Raw genomic sequence first — 20,986 nt, 5'->3', positions numbered from 1 at the left:
TCGGTGTGTGTGTGTGTGTGTGTCTGTTTGAAGGAAGAACAAGCAGAAAGAGACTTCGGGAGGCGTTTTATTTACATCTGTCTTTGTCATCTCGATTCAGGACCACAGCGACATCCACTAACCAAAAAGTAGGTCAAAAGTAGTAGGATTTTGGACCATCCCTCACGAAAATGATACCATGGTATACAGTGGTACTTTGATATATGCCATGGTACTAAAATCTGTGTACCGTATTTGCATATGATACTGCAAAGAATACTGTAATACTACCATGGTATTATTTGAAGTATTCACAATGTAAATATCATAGTATATGGTAATCATACCAATGTGAAACCAGCACCATACCATGGTGCCGCCTCAGTGTTTCTACCAACACACTCTGACTACAAATTATTTAGGTTATTATTATTCTGTATCTTACAAATGCAAGACAATATTTTAGTATTTGTAAGATTCATTGTTTTCCTCCAGAACTCTGTTCTGTTCTTTGGTTCTGAAAGCATTCCAGTCTACAGGTGGCTGGAACTCCGTGTTCAGAGAGGGTCACAGAATCTAAAACCCCCAAATAAAGTGGGAAGATTAACCTTGCTTCAGCTGCGGCTGCCCTAATGCTAACAGACAGCGAGCAGTTGTCGGCTCTTGTCGGGTCAGTCATTGGACTTGAGCGGTGACCCTGTGCTGTTGGGTCTTATGTGTGTGTGTGTGTGTATGTGTGAGAGAGAGAGCTGGCAAACACCATGGCTAGCCTGACCCCTAAAGGTCAGGGTGACTCGTGGGCGTGTCTGTGCCATGATGGTGTACTTGTGCGGGGCGGTTTAGTGCGGATGGTTTGGAGGAATGCTGAGGGTCTCACAGCCAGTGGAGCGTAGAGGGGTATCAAAGTGCAGTGAGGGAGGGGATCTTTTCCCCAGTGGGGGTTACAGGGTTTCATGCCACATCACATGGTCTATTTACCACCCCAGTGAGGGACAAGAGCATTTACCCTGCTGGCCCTCTAGAGCCCTGCCCAAGGGTCTTGCACCAAAAAAACCCAGGCAGGCACTTATACTTATTATGTTGTTGATGACATTTTTGTAGAATATATGAATCTTTGGGGAACATGTTAGACGCAGAAAAATGTTTATGGTTGAACAGCAGTTTATTTGGCCCATACTTCTGCACTGTAGAATTTTGCATTTTCTGAAGACATTTTGAGTGGTAATCTCACCAGCACGATTCTAGAGTGTTCTGGGAGGTTGCTAAGGCTTTGCTATGCAGTTTCTAAGGTATTCTGAGTGGTTGCTATGGGATTTATAAGCAGTTTCTAGGGTGCTCTGGGTGGTTGCTGGTGTGTTGCTAAGGTGTTCTGGGTGGTTGGTGGGGGCATTGCTATGCAATTGCTAAGGTGTTCTGGGTGGTTTTTAGGATGTTGCTATACAGTTGCTAAGGTGTTCTGGGTGGTTGCTAGGGCGCTGCTATGCAGTTGCTAAGGGGTTCTGGGTTATTTCCTAAGGCATTGCTATGCAGTCAGTTTCAAGGATGTTCCGGCTGGTTGCTAGGATGTTGCTATGCAGCTGCTAAGGTGTTCCGAGTGGTTGCTAGGGGGTTTCTAAGCAGTTTCTATGGTGCTCTAGGTGGTTCCTCGGATGTTGCTAAGGTGTTCTGGGTGGTTGTCGGGGGCATTGCTATGAAATTGCAATGGTGTCCTGGGTGGTTGATAGGGTGTTGCTAAGGTGTTCTGGGTGGTTGGTGGGGGCGTTGCTATGCAACTCCTAAGGTGTTCTGGGTTGTTTCTAGGATATTGCTTTGCAGTCAGTTTCAAGGGTTTTCTGGCTGATTGCTAGGATGTTGCTATGCAGCTGCTAAGGTGTTCAGAGTAGTTACTAGGGGGTTTCCAAGCAGTTCCTATGGTACTCTGGGTGGTTGCTGGGGTGTTGTTAAGGTGTTCTGGGTGGTTGTTGGGGACATTGCTATGAAATTGCTAAGGTGTTCTGGGTGGTTGGTGGGGGCGTTGCTAAGGTGTTCTGGGTGGTTGGTGGGGGCGTTGCTATGCAACACCTGAGGTGTTCTGGGTTGTTGCTAGGGTATTACTATGCAGTCAGTTTCAAGGATGTTCCGGCTGGTTACCAGGATGTTGCTATGCAGTTGCTAAGGTGTTCTGGATTGTTTGCTAGGGCATTGCTATGCAGTCAGTTTCAAGGATGTTCTGGGTGGTTGCTAGGATGTTTCTATGCAGTTGCTAAGGTGTTCTGGGTGGTTGCTACGACATTGCTATGCAGTTGCTAAGGTGTTCTGGGTTGTTTGCTAGGGCGTTGCTATGCAGTCAGTTTCAAGGGTGTTCCGGCTGGTTAGTAGGATGTTGCTATGCAGTTGCTAAGGTGTCAGGGTTGTGCCTAGGGGGTTTCTATGCAGTTGCTAGGGGTGTTCTGGGTGGTTTCATGGTGTTTTCTTCCTGTCTGATGTGTAAAGAACCCCCACCCCCAACAAATCTGTGATTAGAACTTTGATACTAACTGATAGAAGTCTCATCACATAACTGTGAACACGAGTACTTGTGATTCTCATCTTGGCAAACTCCATTAACTATGATTGTCTCGAGCCCATGTTTTAAAAATATTAGTTCTTGTTGTCAGAAGAATCTACTGGGCCATTTACGCTCTGCTTTTAGAAACGTCTTGTCATGCACTTACAAGCGTTCATCTGGATCTGTACTGCACAAAGGCACTCATGAGTGAACGTGGACGTCTCTCGTCAGCCCAACAATACTGATGCTTTCTTTCAGCTTTGTTTGTTTTTGGGTTTTTTGGTCTTTCTCCTCCACTCATGTTTTCGCTCGCCTCTTCGTCATTACGCAGAGAAAGCAGGGCTTGCTCTTTTTTTTTCTCTCCTCTCCGCTGCAGACTCTGAAGTCTTCCTCCTCGAATCCCATCAGACCTGCTTCAGATTAAAGAGCAGGCTGGAAAGTGCTTCCTCTTTGGCAAAGAGCAAAAGCCCATCAATACAATGGAGCAGCTCTCAAGGTCTTTCTCTGCCTCTCTCTTACAAATATAATACCACATTCCCGTCGATATTATTGAGATGTGGTGCGTAAACGCAGCCCCTCTCTCCCATTTCTTTTAACCTGTTAATGTGTATTGATTTGGGCCCACCATGCAGGACCAAATGTGCGGCTCGCTGTAGGGCTCTTCTGTTCGACTGGTGGAGCTGACTCCTCAAGCTTTCAAGAGCCAGAGTTTCTCTTCTTTTATCAAAGCTCAGAGCATATACCGTGGGGGCTTTTTCCAGGGTGGTGTTTATTTATTTATTTATTTATTTTTTACTAACCAATGTGTTACAATAAAAGAACGTGTCTCGATATGAATAATGATTTCCACAGGAGCAGAGTCAAAAGGAAAGGTTTCTTGGAGTGCAAGCCGAGGCTTTGAGCCGTCCATGCATTGACTCCGCATCGATTTGTTAATGTACCGTATTCATGTTTCTGCTGTTTATTTTGTCCAACATTTCTCACACATCCTTATGTGATTCTCCCTGCTGTTGTGACAATCCAGTGAAAACGGAAAGACCTTGTAAAAAGGGGATTTGTGTTGTAGAAGTAGAAAGATTTTCCATACAATCAAGACCAAAATGCTGTGAAGACACCTTGAGTATGTTTATTCACAGATAGGTAAAGGTAGTGTCCAAAATGATCCAACAAGTCATTAAACATGCATTATTTTTTATTATAAAACGGTAAATTCCTGTCCTTGATCCTGATTGGTCAATAGCTGTTTTATTCATGATAAAACACGGCTATGACTACTTAACCCAACGGTTCTGTGTATCACTACACAACACCCTTAGCAACATAAATTGAATTGAAGCTTACTGTATTATGTAGAACTAGAAGAGTGTTGTGAGAAAGAGATCGAGTGAGCGAGTTTATTACCTGCATTCAGATTTAGCATTTTCCTTCAGGTCAGTCCTATGTTCATAATAAAAAATCTGTTTAAATGTCCGATGTATTATCTTGACCTTTTAACATTTAAGGGGTTTTCCCGTGACTGACAGCACTAGTCAAAGCATTTGTCAGTTGCGTCTTGTTCCATGTTCACAACAATTCAGTCTTTTCGATGTAAAAGTCTTCGCTACTGACTGACACACTCATAAAGATAGTCTTTGCTGCCATCCAATGGTGTAATAATGTAACTTCTGTTGCTGTTCACGTTCAGGGACTATTTTTTCCGGCGTTTAGTGAAACTTTACTTCATGAAAGTTGCATTGGTACATATTTTTGGCTTTAATATCTGTATTGTGTGGTAACTGTTTTATAAAAGCAATAAGGTTGCTTATTGCTTACTTATAAAATATTTTCTATTTCCCACGTCAGTGCATAATGCAATTTTTTTTTTTTGTTAATTTTAATATTGTGTGCTTTTACTAATTTTTAAATGTAATTTTATTATTATTTTATTGTTTTTATTTAGCTGTTTCTTTTAGTTAATTTTGAGTAAATAGTGAAAAATAGTATTTATTTTTTATTTCTTTAGTTTAATCTAAATGTTTTTTATTCAATATGTTTTTAGTAGGTTCCGTAATTTTTTTCATTTTTATATATCAATTAAATTTGTTTTATATATATATATATATATATAATTGCATTGTTGTGGTTTAATATTTCACGTGTCACTTTTCACTGAGATCTAGGGAAAAACAACTCTGTAAGATAATCTTCTGATGGTAAATTTTCCACTCTTACAGGACGCACAAGTCACAACAGATGTTTTCTTTGTGGACAGTCTGTTAGTCTTTGATTTAAATTGTTCATATCACTTCTTGGTCTGTTTAATTTCAATTTATTATGTTGACTGAACTTGTTGGCAAGATCCAGTTTCACACACATTTGGCACTTGCTCAGTGTTCATCCTGTATAACCAATAATGCATCCTAATTTGTGTTTTGTCCTTTTTCCAAGAGTCCACCCATCTTGACACTGATGTTGGATGTTATGAGCACCACTCCACCTAATGCGACCAGGTAAAACTCTTAGTTTTGCACACAAAATGTCCTCTGCTGACACTTCTGTAAATGTCTTGCAGTAAACATGAGTCTTAACTCCTGGACTCGCCTCACTAGCATATGCTCATCGTTTACTGTCTGACATGGTGCTAAAGGAGGAACACACGCTTTTCTCTGTAGTCGACTTCCTGTAGCGTGTGCCTCTCTCATCCATACCAGCACTATCTGAGATTCCTGTCTTATATCCTGTAGGACATGAAAGGCGGCGGGATGGGACCGCCGAGCTCCAAGAGACGAGAGAAATCCCATGAGTCTTGTGGGCAGATGGAACGGGAGCGCATTGAAGGACGGGAATGTCGTCGGAGCGCTGCGGCAAGAAAGAGATCATTCTCTCCAGATGAAACAAACGTGTGAGGATGAGAGAGATCTTTGTGATCTCCACACGTGCGACAGGCTCAAAGTAACTACACAAACACGTCCGGTAGTAATTTTAAAGGTTTGTGTTGAAGAACATATGAGAAATGAATGGTGGCCGTATTTTAGCACTATATATAATTTAGTATATGCTTTTTTTATTGGCCAATACTGATCCATAAACACTACCGTTCAAAAGTTTGGGGTCATTAAGATTTTTTAAATGTTTTTGAACAGAGTCTCTTAACAAGTCAGTCTCCTAACCCTCAACAAGGCTGCATTTATTTAATCAAACATACAGTAATGTTATGAAATTTTATTACAATTTAAAATAAGCAGAATATATTTAAAAATGTAATTTATTTATTAATTTCAGCATCATTACTCCAGTCTTCAGTGTCACATGATCCTTCAGAAATCATTATAATATGATGATTTGCTGCTCAAGAAACATTTATGATTATTATCAAAGTTGAAAACATATCTTTTGCTTGTGTAGTAGGAAATATCCATTTTACATTTCCAAACATTACTTTTGCAAATATTGTATTACATGAGGAGACAGAAGCAAACTGAGATTAAAGCCTTAATCCAAAGAAGAACTATGGCAACAGAACAACTTGACCGGCAAACTACTATTTCAAAAGGTTTTAAGCACTTTTGGGGAAAAAAAAAAAAAGCACTGAAGTAAGGATGTTTTCAAATATAATGGCATAAATAGTTTTCATATAATTGCTCTTTGCTTCTAAAACAGCTTTTTCATAGGCAGTTCTTCTATATATTCTGGCTGTCTCCATTGTTTCTGTCTCTTCATGTAATCCTAGACTGACTCGATGATTTGGAAATCTAAAATTGGTATTTCTTACTGGTGCACTAAAGAAAAAGATATAAATGATCATCTTAAAACATAATGTTGTGAAGCATCTAAGGTGCCTAAGTCTGCACATAATTACAAATAGAAATAAACATGTAGATAATAAATAAAATATATACAAATAACTTAATAGTTTTATGACCCAAACTTGATGTGGGGTGGTCACATAATATAATGTAATGCACAATACACAAAAATACTGAATTTAAAATTTGCATATAAATATTTGCATATAAACATCTGAAATTGTGCATTATCCATTAACAAAGCATAGGTCGGTATTAAAAGTAAAGCAAATCTTGAATTGCATATTAATAAATGTTTACCTTTTGATTATTATTGTTGCCTCTAGTAATTATGTGTCTGATTTTTAATTTCCAACCTATTTTGGGTTCATTTTAATTCAGCCATATAGTAATTTTTACACAATAGTTGGGTTAAACAAAACTGCCCAGCATGTTGGTCAAACATTTAACTAAACCGCTGGGTTTGTCCATTTTCAACCCAACTTGGGTTGTTTTTAACCCAGAATTGTATTATAGTTATGGATAAAGTACCAAAGACCTGCATGATATTGCCATGTTTTTTGGACATTTTTAAACATTTTAGTACATTCTCTGAAGAAAATTCTCGCTTGCTTGCCCGTGTTTGTTAGAGTGTTTTGCCCGATTCTCTGTGATATTCTGCTCTGTTGGTATGGCAGTTTTTTCACTCTTTTTATTCTTGCCAGGTGAAAATCAGACTGGCTGATATTTCATTCTATCTCAAGCATTAGAGTGTGAAATGTAAGTTGGAGAACGCTGCTTTGCCGCTGATTGTGCGATCACCCAGTGTCATATACATTTACCAGAATAGGCTCATTAAAAAAACATGCCTCTACATTTAAACTCCAAAAATGTACCAGTTCATACAACTTACTGCAGTTTCCAGATGAAATGAACACTAGTGGCAGTAAAACACCAACATCTTTTCTTCCTTTTCACACAAGTTATGATTACGGGGCTAGATTGTCCTGTAACAAATACTTATGTTTGCGTGGTTTCTTGCACAATAGTACACTATGACCTCAAAACACTTTTACCACAGTGCATGATTTGTAAACTAATACATTTTGACTTTTTCGTCACATTAACAGCTCTATACAACCCATGGCTTGAAAATGGACAAACCCAGCAGTTGGGTTAAATGTCTGACCAACCTGCTGGGCAGTTTTATTTAACCCAACTATTGTTTAAAAATGACTATATGTCTGGCTTAAAATGAACCCAAAATATGTTGGAAATTAAAAATTAGACACATAATTACTAGAGGCAACAATAATAATCAAAAGGTGAACATTTATTATTAATCAATTTAATAAAGGTTTATTGTTTCATTATTATTCATTAAACTTATTAATAAATGTTAATTTTCAACTTTGGGTTCATTTTAAGCAAGCCATACGGTAATTTTTAATCAATAGTTGAGTTAAATAAAACTACTCAGCAGGTTGGGCAAACATTTAACCCAACCGCTGGGTTAAAACAACCCAGTTGCTGGGTTTGTCCATTTACAACTCAACTTGGGTTGTTTTTAACCCAACATTTTTTATTTATTTATTTTATTTTATTTTTAAAGTGTACAATTTCTGAGTGAAAATTGTTTCAAAGTAATCCTACACTGTAAAAAAGTGTTGTAAACAAAGATTATTGGAGTGCATTTTACAAAAAAAATACTATTTCAGTCTTTCTAAACTTCAAAATTTCACGTTTAATTCAGTGTGTTACTTGCGACACCAAATTCTTTTTAAGCGTAGCGTCACACACTGGACATATCATCTTGAGAGTGTCACGAAACACGCAAGCAACGTAAAATAATTATGCAGAAGTGTCGCCACATGCACGGTTTACCAACGTGTACATGTTAGTTGTGTTATTTTGTTTGGTAATCAATGTTATTCTCTTTCACAGGCCTCGTGTTCACCCGTGCGAGAAGGAGCCAGAAAATAAAGAGGCTGGAGAGGCCGAGCAACATCACTGACCATGTAATTATCCACTCATGTCCCTTGGATGGCAGGCGCGATGGCTCCCTGACATCTCTTCACCCGCCTTCACCTGTCACTCAACTCATGTTTCTGGCAGCCCTTGGCTGACCCGTCTCGCCCCTCCGCCCCCCGTGACATCCACCCCCTTCCTCTGTCACCTTTCCCACCTTCCCTGTCACCCGTACGTGTCGACCAGTCTCATTTTCGAGTGAGAGGGCCACCCGTGGACGCGACATCTCTCTGTCTGCACGTCTCATTAGAAACAGCTTGGCTGTGGGGCTGACAGCACTAATCGAGCGAGCTCGACAGGAACCGGCCAATCTCGCAGACTGTCTCTCCTGAGCACGATTGGCCGAGATCTGCCCTGCTCGTGAACTTCCCCAACCGCTGGCCAGAGGAAAAAAAAACATCTGTCCCCAAGCTAAGTGCAGTTTAATGGGATTTCGGGATGTGAATGCATCAGTTTAGGCTGAAAGGGACATTTTAAAAGAACGATGAACATTCAGTTATTATTTACTCACCCTCATGAGGTCCGAACCTCTACACTCTAAAAAATACTGGGTTAAAAACAACCCAAGTTGGGTTGAAAATGGACAAACCCAGCGATTGGGTTGTTTTAACTCAGCCAATGGGTTGCTTTAACCCAGCGAATGGCTTGTTTTAACCAAGCGAATGGGTTGTTTTAACCCAGCGAATGGCTTGTTTTAACCCAGCGAATGGATTGTTTTAATCCAGCGAATGGGTTGTTTTAATTCATCGAATGGGTTGTTTTAATCCAGCGATTGGGTTGCTTTAACCCAGCGATTGGGTTGTTTTAACTCAGAGATTGGCTTGTTTTAACCCAGTGAATGGCTTGTTTTAATTCAGCGAATGGGTTGCTTTAACCCAGCGATTGGGTTGTTTTAACTCAGCGATTGGCTTGTTTTAACCCAGCGAATGGGTTGTTTTAATCCAGGGATTGGGTTGCTTTAACCCAGCGAATGGGTTGTTTTAATCCAGCGATTGGGTTGCTTTAATCCAGCGATTGGGTTGCTTTAACCCAGCAAATGGGTTGTTTTATTTTAATCCAGCGAATGGGCTGCTTTAACCCAGCGAATGGGTTGTTTTAACCCAGCGAATGGGTTGTTTTAATCCAGCGAATGGGATGTTTTAATCCAGCGAATGGGTTGTTTTAATCCAGCGATTGGGTTGCTTTAATCCAGCGATTGGGTTGCTTTAACCCAGCAAATGGGTTGTTTTATTTTAATCCAGCGAATGGGCTGCTTTAACCCAGTGAATGGGTTGTTTTAATCCAGCGATTGGGTTGTTTTAACCCAGCGAATGGGTTGTTTTAATCCAGCGAATGGGTTGCTTTAATCCAGCGAATGGGTTGCTTTAACCCAGCGATTGGGTTGTTTTAACACAGTTGTTGGGTTAAATGTTTGCCCAGTCTGCTGGGTAGTTTTATTTAACTCAACTATTGTTTAAAAATGACTGTATTGCTTACACAAAATGAACCTAAAGTAAAATAAAGTACAGGAACGCATGTATGTTTGGGAACATCTATAGATGAAGAACTGAAGAAAAAGGGTTTTATTTATTTATTATTTAACTTTTATTTTATTATTTAATTTTAGTCATAAGCTTTATGGTGTTTTTTTTAATTTTTTTTTATTTTTAGATACTAACAGCCAGGTTTGTGATGAACTGTTGTTGTATAAGATGCAGCGTAAGGAAAAAATGAAAGCATACAGGTTTGCATCAGCATTTCATGGCCAGGCACGATGTCTTTTGGCCTGAATGAATCTCCTCAATCTTCTAGCTCCATGCAGTAGATCTGATATCAGCATCGGCCTCTTCTTGTGTACTCAGATGTAACTGCACCAAACTCATCAAAGCTTCAGCAAGTGATGGAATATGCAGCGTTTTCTGCCGTCAAACACAAAAGGAGGTCAATTGCGAACCCTGCAGCTGTGTAGATTAACAGACATTATGATGAGAAGCTCTGGAGAATATGAGATCAGCCCACGGTCATGCTGAGCTTTCAGATGGCCTTGTGCTGTTTAAAAACAAAGACACTGAGTTAAACCCTGCGCTCTTATTTCAGGCTTTGTTTGTCCTTGACGGTTCGCCATTAAGAAGAGTTGAGGCTGCGTTTGATGTGTATGATAAACAAGCTCATCGCTCTTATTGTTGTTCTTAACAATGCATTTCTAAAAAAAAGTTTTAAAAAAGTCACGATCATTTCTTTTAAAAATTAATTAATTAATTAAATCCTGTGATTGCTGCAGAAACAGAGCGAGCTGTGAATTTCCGTCATGAATATTTATGAAGACGTGTGACCCGGGGCAGGATGTAGACCGAGTGCTATCCCAGCATGCCCTGCTGTGAGGGAAGTTGATCAGATCATCATGTGTCCTCGTGTGAACAACAGAAAAGAGTAAGTACATACTTCATCGAGAGCACTGCATTTCATTTGACTAATGTAAAAGTATTATGCTGTACGTAAACCCTTAAAAACTAAGGTGATGGTATCAATACTGTGGTACTTTGGTACGAAATGATGCCACATTAATGCACCATGGCATTTACACAGTACATACTTAGTAGTAAGTATGGTACTTAAAAGAATACTGTGGTATTATCATGTCTAAAACATCATAATATGATGAATATGAAATGAAGTACAGAACAAGGGTTTAATCCAAAAAGATCATTTTATTTTATTCAAAATATTATTTTGTTCCTTTCGTTAACGTATCGCATTATTAAGTTAATCATAAATACTATCACAGAATTATGACTTTGTCAATATCATGGTATTTTATGTACTTCTTTTTATTATTAATATTTTATTATTATTACTATAGAATAAATATTAAAATATTTATAAAGAATTTTCATATTTTATTATTTAAAATATGAATTATTTTGTTTATTTTATTAACTTACAGCAATATTATGTTATTGTTAATAATACTGATGATACTTTTCTGTACTTCATTTTATTAGACTATTTTATAAATATTTTAAAAATACTATATAATTACTATTTTATTATTTTTACTTTTATATAAATATTTACATGATTAATATACATTTTTTATTTCATTTAAGTATTAATTATTATTTTGTTTATTTTATTAACTTACAGCAATATTATTAACTTATCATAAATACATATTACTATGACTGTCAATATCATAGTACATTCCTGTACTTTATTTTATTTTTTAAAATTTGTTTATACATTTAATTTTATTATTTTATTTTAATAATTGTTAATACTACCACAACTGTCAATATCATGATACTTTTCTGTACTTCATTTTATTAGACTATTTTATAAATATTTTTAAAAAATATGTAGTTACTATTTTAATATTATGACTTTTATATAAATATTTAAATATTTTTTTATTTAAAATATGTATTATTTTGTTTATTTTATTAACGTATAGATGTATTCATGTTAAGTGAAGTGACATGTGGCCAAGTATGGTGACCCATACTCAGAATTTGTGCTCTGCATTTAACCCATCCAAGTGCACACACACAGCAGTGAACACACACACACCGTGAACACACACCCGGAGCAGTAAGCAGCCAATGCTGCGGCGCCCAGGGAGCAGTTGGGGGTACAGTGCCTTGCTCAAGGGTCTCACCCCAGTCGTGGTATTGAGGGTGGAGAGAGTGCTAGACATTCACTCCCCTCAACGACAATCCCTGCCAGACCTGAGACTCGAACCCATGACCTTTGGTTACAAGTCCGACTCTCTATCCATTAGGCCACGACTACCACGATTAGGCCAGTTAACTGATGTAGTTAACTAATGTTAACAAATGAAACATTATTGTAAAGTTAAAACTATCACAGTATTATGATTTTTTTTGACAATTTTATAAATATTAAAATATTTAAAATGATAAATATTAGACTTTGCTGATAATGTGAGTCTTGCTTGTCTGTGCAGAACTAGTTGCTTCTTAAAGTCTTCTCATTAAGATTAAAGGGTTAGTTCACCCAAAAATGAAAATAATGTCATTTATTACTCACCCTCATGCCGTTCCACACCCGTAAGACCTTCGTTAATCTTCGGAACGCAAATCAAGATATTTTTGTTTGAATCCAATGACTCAATGAGGCCTCCATAGCCAGCAATGACATTTCCTCTCTCAAGATCCATTAATGTACTAAAGACATATTTAAATCAGTTCATGTGAGTACAGTGGTTCAATATTAATATTATAAAGCGACGAGAATATTTTTGGTGCGCCAAAAAAACAAAATAACGACTTATTTAGTGATGGCCGATTTCAAAACACTGCTTCATGAAGCTTCGGAGCGTTATAAATCAACGTATCGAATCCGCAGTTCGGAGCACCAAAGTCACGTGATTTCAGCAGTTTGGCAGTTTGACACGCGATCCGAATCATGATTCGATACGCTGATTCATAACGCTCTGAAGCTTCATGAAGCAGTGTTTGATTTAAATATGTTTTTAGTACATTAATGGATCTTGAGAGAGGAAATGTCATTGCTGGCTATGCAGGCCTCACTGAGCCATCGGATTTCAACAAAAATATCTTAATTTGTGTTCCGAAGATCAACGAAGGTCTTACGGGTGTGGAACGGCATGAGGGTGAGTAATAAATTACATTATTTTCATTTTTGGGTGAACTAACCCTTTAAGATTTAAACCATTTAAACCATTAAGATTTAATCAATTGTTCTATAGTTGCATCTCCAAAAATGTGTGCATGCATCATTTACAGTAAAGCAAAGAAATGATTTCCCTGAGTGTATCGCTCCTTTAAACTCCTAATATCACAGCCGCCTGCCTTCCAGTCCGATCACACGTTTCGGTAACAGGCCGACGCCTTAAATGAAACACCAGGCTCTGCTCGACACACTTTCTTAGGTAGTTATAGAGAACATTTCCATGCTAACCGTGTTCCCCGACTCGCCTCCGTCTCCAGAGTTAGTTACCGCGGCCTGTGAAAATGCAGGAGGGAAACTATTATCTTTAGTCTGGCGCGCTCGAGTACGCCGCCTTCATTTTCCCAGTCAGCGGGTGTCCTTGCAGGGTTATAATAGGCCTTACATGTGTAATTAACACATGGAAAGGCGAGCGGGACCTGTCGCGCAGGGACAGCGGGAGAAAGCGCTCTCATTCTTCTCTTGAGTTTCTCCTCCTTTTTCTGGATGTCACTTCTCTCCCTCTCTCTCGACGCGAACACACTTACAAACGTCTCCCTCTCACCTCCTCTCTCACTCTTGCTCTCTTTCACACGAGCTTTGTTCTCCTCTTTCGCTCGTTCCCTCGCTTTCACTCGCCATCTCCCACCTCTTTCTCCCTGGTTCTCTTATTGATGTCTCCTGCGCTTCTCTTGATCTCTTGTTCTCGACCCCTCTCTCTTTTCCAGGAGCTGTAAAATGGTGCCTGGTCCACGTCGCCGCTTCCAAGAACTGGGGAAGACAATGGAAGACACCCTGAAAGAGACACAGAGACATGAAACGTGTAAGACTGAACAAGAAGTGCCTGGTTGCATTAGGGAAATAAACACTGTGTTAAATGCCTGTCTACAATGCAAGACGCCTGGTTTCAGCACATTTATAAGGCAGGACTGCATGTATGCTTTGCAGAGGAGGCAATCCCAGAATGCATTGTGACAAGGTCCAGGAAAAAATATCTCTGATATGGCAGACTAGTTGTGAGAAATGTCATTATAGTGAAATTTTATTTCATTCTATACTGAGATATGTTGATAAACTAATCAGATTAATCCGTTTTAAATAAAAACAAAAGATTTTACTCCATGTATGAGTGTTTCTTCAAGCATTTTTGTGTTTCAAAAATGTATTCCTATTTTTTTTTAGCTTATATTTTTTCCTTCCTTTTTCTCCTTCATTTTTTTCTATTTTTCAAATACTTTGTTACATACAAAAAATTTTTTTTTATTGTTTTACCCTTGTCCCAGACACAACATTTAAATTAAAATCTTAAAATCTTAAAATATTAATTTTGTTTTTAAATATATGATTAGATGAACAAACATAAAAACATAAACAGTAAAATAAACATTAAATATATTATGAAAATGAAATCTTTACTTAAACTGTAATTTTGTAAAATTATGCAAATATCCTTAGCAGGACAAAAGAGTCAGACATTTTAGTCCAAAAATGTTTTACATGCCATTTCCTGCATAAAATGACAACAAAATACATGATTTGTGGTAAAACAAAACTTATTATTTTTATTATTATTAATTCATTCCATCTAAAGTGGCCATGGTTGAAGAAACATCTATGTAAGACAAAACAGGAAATGCTTTGTTGCAAAATATGCAAATATCAGCTCTGTTCAAATATACAATGACTTAAAAGTCTAGCTTCTGAAACCATCTTTGTTGGATGCATACATTGTTAAAAATTTTTGTGTGAAATTACAGTATATTCCAGGTTAATAATTGCATGACTTTCACAGTAATTCCACAGTACATTGTAAAACCCGGTAAGTTATGGTAACTTAAACCATTTGAGGAAATTGATTGCCTTAAACCATTTAAGTTTTAAAACCAATAAGTATGAGTACTGTAAATTCATATATATTAAGATAAATTCACTTATATTTTAGTGTTGGCTTAGTCAGTCATTAGAGTACACTCAACTTAAAGATTTTAAGTTTATTCCACTCATTCAATTTGAATTCAGGTAACAATTTAATAAACATCAATAACAAATTAATTTACATAAACATCACATTCAGATCTTGGTTAAATGTTAGATAGTAAATAACACTATAATGCTATTATAACTATCAAAGGGAATGTGATTATATACTTGCATGTATATAATCAAACAACATACAGTATATGTGGTCTTAAGTTTTGCAGCCCATCCTCAACATAACCACAGACTCTACTCTTCACCACAATGGTTAATAACATAACAGAATCCCCTGTAAATCCCAACATAACACAACATTAAACACTGACTTATGTCTCTCTATGTTAATCCTGGGCAAAAACACACAAAATAACACTTAATTTCAACATTTATTTTTCTTATACATTCTGACACAAAGCATGCTGTGAACTAGAAATCTGCTGCAACTCAATCATATTAAGTTCAGCTTACTACAATCAAATTTTGAGTTTACGCAACTTTTTTCTATTAAGTACAATGAACTTTCATTATTGTTGAGTGAAACGAACTCATTTCATTTAATTAATTTTACTGTTCGTTTATCTAACTGCACTCTTGGAAATTTCTTGTAAAATCTACAATATCATGCTGTATATCTACAGTGCATATATACTATGAAGGTACCCAGCATGCAGTGCGGCATGAATATATTATGTTGTGGAGTTTCTTGATTCTTGTTGGTTTTATCTGTGCTGCTGAACTTATTTTTGGTTCACTTTTAGCAGTTTGTGTTGTTGTTTATTTCGTAACGTTCAGAATTTTATTATTATTATTATTTGTTGTGTGTCTATTGTTGTGTTTTGTATGTCATCATAATGCATCATTAGGTGATGGTAGCAAAAAAATCTTGTGGTGCAAGATGATGTCATACCTTTCAAAGATAAATCTCAGCAGCTGCTTTACTATTATGAAATATCCATCTACAAATCATTTTGCTGAAATAATAATAATAATAGTATCGTTTGACTAACTTAAAATCAGCCAGTTAGCTTATTTTATATTCTAGCTTGTTATTGTTTTAACAAATGTTGTCATTTGTCACACTTCTGACTTGGCTAGATCAGAAATTTGAATATGAATATACAAGATCCCAAGCAAATGGAACACCGATCACCATAATGGTGACTTCAAAACAATTACAGTACTGACAATATAATTTCTTACAGTGGCATGGATAAAGACAACTTTATAATGTGATTTCAGCAGTAAATTACTGTGATGTCAGCATCATTTTGCTGTTGATTTACAGTAATCCGTAAGAAAATGACTCAGCATGCATTAATTTCACTGTAAATTTCTGACTACATTAATTTATTGTAAAATAACACTCTTTAATCCTGTAAATTCCTGGCAATTTTTACAGTGTAGACATTATTTTACAGTTTGTTCAGTACGTTTTCTAAGTGTTTTCAGAGAATTGGAATCAGTTGTGAGTCGAGTCTTTCCATAAGCACTGCTGTTTGAGTGACTTCTGGAGTTCGGATCACTCATTTATGAAGTTCCATTTGAGTTTGAAGGCAGCTATCTATGTAGGCCTAGGCAGCAAGGCAGCTCGTTCGGTTTTGGAACGGAGCTGATGTAAAGAAATCCCCCCCCTCCCCAAACCTCCCGCTGAGAAAACCAGCGAGCGCCTGACAGAGCCCCACTCGCAAAACCTGTAATTAACCGGCGATACATTAATTAAGAGTTAACGCGGAGAGAAAAGCTGTGGTCTAATTGAGGCCGACGTGGGTTGTAATTAGAGCTATAGTCACACATTGAGATTTTATGAATGAGTGACTTTGCCAGGTTTTGACGCCTTCTCGTTCTCGTGCACCAGCCACTAGCTGTTATTAGCCCGTGTGGACGTGAAGGAGACAATATGTTGCCGGTCATTTTTTTTTTTCAATCCAAACAGCAGATTTTTTCTCAGGCTTTCTCTGACTCTCCCTGTTGTTAATTAGGGGTGTCCGACGCGTGGGGGAAGGAGGAGGTGGAAGCTGGGAATCCAATTATTTCTCTCTTTTTTGCCCCAAACGTTTTTTTTTTTCTCCTGCCGTGTCTGGCGGGAAAGAGGTGGATGAGCTGCAGAGATGCGGACAAGGACACAGACGCAGAAGCGGATGTGATGTCCAGGACAGAGTTGAGAGAGGAACATAGCTTTTGTCAAGTGTCTGTTTTGATGTTTTCATGCTGAGATGACCACGACATTTGTATACAAATTTAGAGAAATTAATTCATTACTTCCTGTTTTATACCTGTGCCAGTTCATTCACACAGTACAAAGCTTCTTCACTTTACATAATTAGCACATTACAGCAAGTCTCTTCTACTCACCAAGGCTGTTTATTTGATCAAAAATACAATAAAAACAGTGAAATATTACTGCAATTTAAAATAGCTGTTTTCTATGTGAATATATTGTAAACTGTAATTTATTCCAGTGATCAAAGCTGAATTTTCAGCATCATTACTCGTCTTCAGTGTCACATGATCCTTCAGAAATCATTCTAATATGCTGATATCCAATTTCATATACAAATATCATCAAATTGAATTAAATAAACCTTACGTATTTTAATTGAATAATTGAACAATCCTTAATCAATTTAATTAAAATACGTAAGGATTATTCAACTCCATTTAATGGAATTTTACTATTAAATTGTGTAAATCTTAAAAAAAGGCTTTTTTTTTTTGAGTGTATATATATATATATATATATATATATATATATATACATACATACATACATACATACCTTTTTTGCATTTACTTTATTTGTTTTTAATTTATCTGGGTGGTTATTTTATTTATTAATTATTTTTTATCAAATTATTAGTGTTTCATTTATATATGTTTTTACTTTTTTTACCTATTTATAGTTTTTTACGTATCTATTTGTTATCCATTTGTTTGTTTATTTATTTATTCATTCACTCATTCATGTATTATATGTAAAAGTTACATAAAGATTCTTTAAAAATTCTCCTTTGTCACAAAAAAATACAGCATATGCATTTGGAATGACTTTGGATGGGTAAGTAATGACAAACTTTTTCATTTATTTTTTTTTAATAACTTGAAATAAAAAATAGTTTGTAGCTGTAATTTGTGAATGAAATCTGAGTTGTTTTGGATTTAAAACAAGTGAAATCAGTCAATGTCATACTATTTTTAATAGTTTTATTTTACTTTAAACCACATGGATGAACAAGGTGCAGTTTTTGTTTCACTCTCAGTGTGAATCTGTCTATGATTTGTTTCACTCGTGGTGTGAATCTGCCTTCAGTTGCGTATAAGAGAATCTCCAGAAATAAGCTGAAACTGAAACATAATAGCTTGTATTTCATGTACAATCACGTGTAATATCTACCAGTGTGTTGGCTCAAAACCAACTAGTTGTGTTTTCAAAACAGTTGAAAAACTATGAGGATAAATCCCTCCCGTCTCCCGGGTACAGATGTGCTGCTGGAGTATAAGAACAGAAGATGAGCATGTCTTTTACACCTCTGGTGCCGACCGGAGGTCAGCGGCTCCAGTGACGTGATTTACGAGTGTTTCCTCTTGCCCGGAAGTCCAGTAGCTGTCGCTGATGCTCGTGTTCCCTCCTCTCCTCCACTCTACCTCTCATCAGCTCGTTTATCACTTCCTCAACCACATCGCTTCACCTCGTCTGAAAGACCCACTTCAAAGGCGACGCTGATCCATGTGCGTCCACGGCGAGAGAAATGGTCTTGAGAGAAGGCCTTAATCTGAGTCACACTGCTCCATTGATCTTCAGGCAGTAGCTTCAGTTGTCACGGCCCGCTTGTGTGTGATTGTAAACCTGGACATGAACAGTGAGCTTCTTGGAGGCTTTAGGAGACCCAGCGAGGACTCTTCCCTCCGCCAAGGGATTTGAGTATCTGCCTGGAAGAGCCTGTCAGCTGGAAGTGGCTGGTGGAATAATCCATCCCTGGATCCAGTGAGTTTGTTGATGATCGCCAACAGTCCTGATTCATCTGATAGCAGAAGTCGCACACAAACCTTACCATGATCAGAGAGTAATGACTATCTATCTATCTATCTATCTATGTCACCCTATCTATCTATCTATCTGTCTATCTATCTATCTATCTATCTATCTATCTGTCTGTCTGTCTGTCTGTCTGTCACTCTGTCTATCTATCTATCTATCTATCTGTTTGTCTGTCTCTATCTAACTTTATGAAAAAAAGCGGTAATTTGTTCCAAAGTGGTACAACAAACATTTGCAACTGGACCTGACATTGTGGAATGTAGTATATTTAAATAAATTGAATGTATTAAGGTGGATTTCCATAACCTCAGGGATTTGCTGACAGCACAAACACTGCTGAGCGCCAGATCCAGTGAGACGGGAGATGATTCTGCTGAGCTCGTGTGCTTATGGGCCAGAGTTGAGTCAAGTCTTGAGGGAAGACGGTCATTAGGGCAAAGGTCAAAGGCCTTCAGTGTCTTTCTGCCCAGTCATCAATCTCAGAATTCAGCTGATCCTACACAAGGGGTCAAGGTTTGGCTGGACAGCAGGGTCCAGTTAGCCACTGGATGATGGCCAATAAAAAGTTGTGTATTCTGATGCAATCATTTTTTGCAAGAACATACCAATTGCAAATGTTTAATCATGTTTTTAGGGGGGTTTTTCTGTGTGTGCTCCTTAACTGGATTGTAAATTATTTTATTTCATAAAAATGACTCCATTTTATGGTTCTTGTTCTGTGTTTTTGGTGCTTTGTTTTCAAGGAGGGGTGCTTTGTTTTTTGCTTTGTGTTGTATATACACCTATCAGGCATAACATTATGACCACCTTCCTAATATTGTGTTGGTCCCGCTTTTGCTGCCAAAACAGTCCTGACCCGTCGAGGCATGGACTCCACTAGACCCCTGAAGGTGTGCTGTGGTATCTGACATCAAGATGTTAGCAGCAGATCATTTAAGTCCTGTAAGTTGCGAGGTGGAGCCTCCATGGATCGGACTTGTTTGTTCAGCACATCCCACAGATGCTTGATTAGATTGAGATCTGGAGAATTTGGAGGCCAAGTCAACACCTCAAACTCGTTGTTGTGCTCCTCAAACCATTCCTGAACCATTTTTGCTTTGTGTCAGGGCGCATTATCCTGCTGAAAGAGGCTACAGACACCAGGGAATACCGTTTCCATGAAAGGGACTACATGGTCTGCAACAATGCTTAGGTAGGTGGTACGTGTCAAAGTAACATCCACATGGATGGCAGGACCCAAGGTTTTCCAGCAGAACATTGCCCAAAGCATCACACTGCCTCCGCTGGCTTGCCTTCTTCCCATAGTGCATCCTGGTGCCATGTGTTCCCAAGGTAAGCGACGCACCCAGCCATCCATGTAATGTAAAAGAAAACGTGATTCATCAGACCAGGCCACCTTCTTCCATTGCTCCGTGGTCCAGTTCTGATGCTCACGTGCCCACTGTTGGTGCTTTCGGCGGTGGACAGGGGTCAGCATGGGCACCCTGACTGGTCTGCGCTATGCAGCTCCATACGCAACAAACTGTGATGCACTGTGTATTCTGACACCTTTCTATCAGAACCAGCATTAACTTCTTGAGCAATTTGAGCTACAGTAGCTCGTCTGTTGGATCAGAACACACGGGCCAGCCTTCAATGAGCCTTGACCGCCCATGACCCTGTCACCGGTTCATCACCGTTCCTTCCTTGGAGCCACTTTTGATAGATACTGACCACTGCAGACCGGGAACACCCCACAAGAGCTGCAGTTTTGGAGATGCTCTGACCCAGTCGTCTAGCCATCACAATTTGGTCCTTGTCAAACTCACTCAAATCCTTACGCTTGCCCATTTTTCCTGCTTCTAACACATCAACTTTGAGGACAAAATGTTCACTTGCTGCCTAATATATCCCACCCACTAACAGGTCAACTTTAGCATTCAATTTTCTTTTGTATTTGCTTTTGCTTTGATGCAATTGTATTTGCATTCATGTTCAGTAGTTGTGGATCACATGACTTCAGCTTGT

General features: G+C 38.1%; 1 long non-coding RNA gene across 1 annotated transcript; it reads left to right on the top strand.

The window, feature by feature from the left end:
* The first annotated feature begins 7,959 nt into the window (after positions 1–7,959).
* Positions 7,960–14,083, top strand: LOC127517670 (uncharacterized). Its single transcript, XR_007931344.1, has 3 exons — positions 7,960–8,288; positions 10,559–10,707; positions 13,695–14,083. It is a non-coding gene; the product is annotated as an uncharacterized LOC127517670 (long non-coding RNA).
* Positions 14,084–20,986: the final 6,903 nt, after the last annotated feature.

Source organism: Ctenopharyngodon idella, chromosome 8 (genome assembly GCF_019924925.1).
Source record: "Ctenopharyngodon idella isolate HZGC_01 chromosome 8, HZGC01, whole genome shotgun sequence".
Classification (NCBI taxonomy): Eukaryota; Metazoa; Chordata; class Actinopteri; order Cypriniformes; family Xenocyprididae; genus Ctenopharyngodon; species Ctenopharyngodon idella.
The sequence above is the reverse complement of the archived record's forward strand: the minus strand, read 5'-3'. Positions and strand labels throughout refer to the sequence as shown.